This window comes from Sinocyclocheilus rhinocerous, unplaced genomic scaffold (assembly GCF_001515625.1).
Source record: "Sinocyclocheilus rhinocerous isolate Xijiao unplaced genomic scaffold, SAMN03320098_v1.1 scaffold730, whole genome shotgun sequence".
In the NCBI taxonomy this organism is placed as follows: Eukaryota; Metazoa; Chordata; class Actinopteri; order Cypriniformes; family Cyprinidae; genus Sinocyclocheilus; species Sinocyclocheilus rhinocerous.
Genome location: NW_015670605.1, coordinates 487,479 through 493,179, shown reverse-complemented (window position 1 = coordinate 493,179; position 5,701 = coordinate 487,479).

Genomic DNA, 5,701 nt, shown 5'->3' with positions numbered 1-5,701 from the left:
TGCCAACATTGATAATTCTAATAATAAATCAGCATATTAGAATGATTTCTGAAGGATCATGTGACACTTTATACTGGAGTAATGGCTGATGGAAATTCAGCTTTGCATCACAGAAATAAATTATATTTTAAAGGATATTAAAATAGAAACCATTATTTTATATTGTAATAACATTTAGCAAGATTACATTTTTTTCTGTATTTTTGATCAGATAAATGCAGCCTCGATGAGCATAAGAGACTTCTTTATAAAACATTACAAGTCTTACTGATCCCAAACTTTTGTACGGTAGTGTATGTATATCTTATGTAGTGTTGCTTCAGAAATATATTAAAGTTTGACTTGTTAAAACGTAAGACTGAAGATACTCATGCATGCAATGTGGAAATATAGCAATATGTGTCCTAAATCTGCACCATGATTAAAATTACAATTTTGGTCCTAATTCTAGGCATTCTAAGCATTCTTTAGTACTTTTAGACTAGACTGTACTAGCCTTAAGCACTCTGTAAATGTGTTCCTCTAAAGCTTCCATTGTGGGTTGCCGTGGAGAATGTGCCTTGTGGTGCAGGAAGTGAGGGGATTTGCCCTCTGACTGTTTGGACAGGGGTTCCTGCTGTGGGGACAAGCTGTGATACCAAACACCTTTTGAATAAAAGCGTCGGTGCACTTACAAAGGCGAGAGTTGAAGCGCAGAACCATGTTTAGATTGACTGTAACATGTAAATGCAGGGCCTAGAATTTGAGAAAAACAAAGTTCTTTGTTCAGTAGAAATGTATAAATGCCAGATGTCTCTGTGAACGACTTTGTGAACTACTGCGCTTTACATCGGATGCGTATGTGAGAACAAAGCTGTTCATGAAAACCGATTTCTGGATTAACAAAATCCAGTATTGTTTCTGTAATGAGGATGTCTCCATTTTTCCAAGGTGTCTTAAATATTTAGTGAAGTGAAGTGAAGTGTGGCCAAGTATGGTGAACCATACTCGGAATTTGTGCTCTGCATTTAACCCATGCAAGTGCGCACACACACACAGCAGTGAACACACACCTGGAGCAGTGGGCAGCCATATTGCTGCAGCGCCCGGGGAGCAGTTGGGGGTTCGGTGCCTAGCTCAAGGGTCTCACCTCAGTCATGGTATTGAAGGGTGGAAGAGAGCGCTGGTTATTCACTCCCCCCACTGACAATTCCTGCCGGACCTGAGACTCGAACCCGCAACCTTTGGGTTACACGTCCGACTCTCTAGTCTAACCATTAGGCCACGTGGATTTAAAAATGCTGTCAATATTTTGACTGTACATGCTTATATTTGTAATGCAAGAATGTGCCAGATCAGCATGAAAGCTAAATGAGCAATTCATGCATGGGCATGGCAGTTTGAGGGGGTTGTGTGAATATAGCAATTTAAATGTGATTTTATTATTATTATTATTATTATTGGGCAATTTTTATGCCCTAGGGGCTGATTTTAAAATATTTTGTAAGATATTTTTTTAGCATTATAAAATAATTATGATTGTAATATTTTTTAAATCATACCTCTTTATTTTTGCTATTTTTCAAGCACCTTTATGTGTAGACTTTTTTATTTTTTCGAGCTTAAAATATGAAAATCCATCATAAAAATAAGAATTTTTAAAACTGTGATTGTCACGTTTATCTGGTTTGCTTTAGTTATGTCTCTTGTCATTTGACCTAGCTTTCCCTCTGTGTTTAATCAGTTATTCAGTTCACCTGTATTCTATTAATTAAGTCATTAGTCCCTCGCTTGCTTTTGTAATTGTACTCCCTGTTCTGTTACTATTATTAAAAGACTGTTGTGGATTAGTCTTAGTCATCGTGGGCTTATTAAATAGCACCTCAGTGTGACAGTGACCTAAACTTTACTGTAATTTTGTCAAATTACATAAATTATGCAAATGTATTTTACATATTTAATCTATTAAAATATTATTTGTTTAATTGTTGATGATGATTATGATGATATTATTATTATTGTGCAGTTTTATTTTAGTTAGATTTTTAAGCATTTCTTTTTTTATGCCTTCATATTTATTTGTCATTTTTCAAATGCCTTTTGTGTAGATTTTGTTTTACTCTTGACCCAGACCTTTTTCTAGCTTAAATATGAAAATCCATCATAAAAATATGAATGTTTAAAAATGTGATGATCTAAACTGTAATTTTGACAAATTTTATATGAAGTTTGAAAAATATATATATTTAATTTGTTAATTGTGTTTAGTGTACAAATACTAGCTTTGAAATTAGCAAGACAAGAAGTTGACCTATTTATTCTAGAAATGTTTAAAATATTGTTTTCACCCCCGTCATTTCATCACAAAATATTGAGGTCTCAAAAAAAAAAAAAAAATTGAGAAGAGTGAGATGTGTTTAAAAAGGCATTTGTTCTTTACCGTTTAGGGGAAAACAAAATAAAACAAAAATTATTTAAAAAAAAATAGTTAAACAGTATTAGTGTAAACTAAAGTGTTGGGATGGTAGTTTAAGTCCACAGGTCCAAAAGTACCTATAGTTGCAGAAACTCCCTGTTATTATTGTATGTAGAATGGTTTAGTTAAGATTTAAACTAATTTCTGATTACAGTCATAAAGCACTGGATTTGTGCATTAAATGTTTGCATTTGCTCTGCACTTCAGTCTTGCGGCAACACAGTTGTCACAGACCTGTCTGCTCATTCTGTGTCTTTACAAAACACATCAGAGACATGTCAGACAATCAAGGCACTTTTGATCTGTCAGCTGTACACATTTTTCATGTCGCAGGACACAAGAAACATCACTTTATAGAGAGTTGTACATACTCATAGACACCAATTTGCACTGATTGATTCATTATATCGCAAACATGCCTTATCAATCAAATCATTTTTGTTATTCATCCATCAGTGCTTGAGTGCTTGTATCCACATGTGTGTGATGTGCTGTGACTCTACAATGAAAGCACACGTTGAGAAAGACTGCAGGAAGTTGATTAATGAGAGCTCATGACCCCGTGACCTGAACTCCCGCTACAACCTGCAGATACCTAGTCTGAGGTCAAGCACAGGATTTTACAGCCCAACCCCACCCTATGAGCTCAGTGCTCTTTACCGCAGGGCAGGTGTAGGAGAATGGGTGTGAAATTCCCTGGATGTGCCGACAGCAAGGGTGTAGGTTTGATTTCGACATTTGTGGGGACATAACGGCAGACAACAGACATTATAATATTATTAGACGTTATTATAATATGTCAGACACTGAAGTGAGTTGGTGTTTTTGTCACTCTTCTGGTGAAGATGTCTTTCACTTGTTTGTCAGTGTACCCACACAGAGAAACTTTGGTCAGATGTTTTAAATGTTCCTAATCTCGTTTTGTAAGTGACCTTTCTTTCTTTTCTAAAGATGTTTTCTTTGGATTGTTTGACTACTCGAAAGAGAATATAGGAAAATGTAACTTAATTAATTTGTGTTTCCTTCTAGCTAAATTTCACATAAACAAAAATCTCTCTCTAAACCGCTCTTTAATTTATTCAAAGTTGATCTAGACAAGTATATTGAAACTATCCAACGTTCTATTAATCCTTAAGCAGTGAAAACTGCATCTCATCCTATGTGTCCTCTTAAGGTGGAAAGAAACATGGTTACTTTAGTTAAACCGTGGCAACCACAAATTAACCATGGTTTTGCTGCACTAACCATAGTTTAGCTCCGAAGTTCCGATCTAAATCAAATGATTCCCGAACCAGCTTCGAAGTCTTGATCTAAATCAAATGATTCGCGATACGCGATCCGATTGGAGCGCTTCGAAACAGTGAATCATTTGCGACGCAATGTTGTAACTGATTCGGAGTTTCAAAAAGCTCCGTTTAACCCATCACTATACTTGCTTTAAAATCATTACAAGCGATGTCGAAGTTCGAAAATGAAATGCTCTTTTGATCTGTTTTTTTTTTTTTGCTAGTGAATCGCTTGAACTGAATGATCGAAGTCACGAGATTGAATCAATCGGAGCGATTCCAGAGTAAATGACTCACTCAATTGAATCAGTTTGTCTGTTCCTCTGCTTTTCGCGTCTACAGCCATGTTTACACGAAACTGTCAGTAGGCCTACTACTACTGGCTTAGCTCGCTAGTTTTATGATAGTAACTGAAATAAGCAAGAGGTATGATGATTACAAATGAAATATCCATATTCCAAAGATAACGTTCAACACACTACAAACATATTCAGGTGAGGTAACCGGTTTACTGCTAACTAGTGAAACGCTCAATTAAAATAACGAGCTGCACTTCAAAATGCATGTTAGATGGAAACATTGTGCATTATGAGAGCCCAAAAAAATTATATATATAATTATATATATATATTCTCTGAAAACAAGTTTTTGTAGGTATATTTGTCATAAATAAATGTTTATATTTTTATATTAGGGATAGTTCTACTGACTCCTGATAAAAAAATATAATAATAAGATGACCATCAGCCAGACTGACCAAGCTCTGTAAAACAGACCAATAACTGACCCGATGTGCTCTGCCCTCAGGATGTGCCAGAGTTTTGACCTCTGTCTGGTTTATATTACTCTCTGGGGCAGTTTACTCTACAAATGAGTCACCTGCTGTCTGGACTGTAGTCTGACTGACCACTAAAGACTGATGGAGGGTTACAGGTGAAAACAGGAAATGTTGTAATACTGTGGAAATTGCTACTCTTAACCAACATTTTACATGGTAACGATAGTGTTCAGAAAAATACCAGTTACTCCAGCTGAAGCCTTCAGTTTATAGGTGCCCTGTTTGTTTCTATTGCTAATGTGCTGCACAGCAACTTCAGGAACTGTATATTCCACATCTGCCTGAAATAATATTATTTTATATACATACATATTTATTTTTTATTTTTTATATTTAACTTTATTTATGTTTGTTTCTGTCATTAAATTGTGTTTTGTGTTTCATTTCTGTGGTCTAATTTGGTGTTTTGTTTTTAACAAAATATATATTTGTTCTTTTTGCTTTTTTAAAAAATCTGATTAGGGATATAGCCAGGGATATATGATTAGAATATATATATGATGTATGTATATGTGAATAATATATATGATGTATGTATAGTGTATGTATGTGTATATATATATATATATATATATATACATACATACACACACACACACACACATATATATATATACCCTTCTTTTATATTTACTTATATAATGTTAACATGTAATGACAGGTTTTATGATGGATATACATATATATATTCATGTACGTACATATATATTTTTTCTGAAATGTGTTCAATGTTGAATCTCACTGACAGTGCATATAAGCAGAACCATGTGTGGTTCATATTAATCAGTGTCCACTGCAGCAGATGACATCAATGTTGGGTTCATTTTCATTTATTGGATAATGAGCTCATAGAAATTGCTGATTTGTAGATGAACGGCAACATACATTTTGAATGACTGATTTATTGTTAATGCCATTGATCCAGCTCATTGATGTTTATTTTAGGTTACACTCCTGTGGTAGCAGACTGGTATCAGAATTTCGAGGAGGCCGCTGGTCTGATGCCAGCTTGGGCAAGCTGGGAGACCGTGCAGGGGAGGCGCTCCGACGCCTCCCTGCTGAGAGCCGGTAGGATTACTGTTTACATTGAGCTCAATGGGAAATGGCTTTCATTGAGGGTGT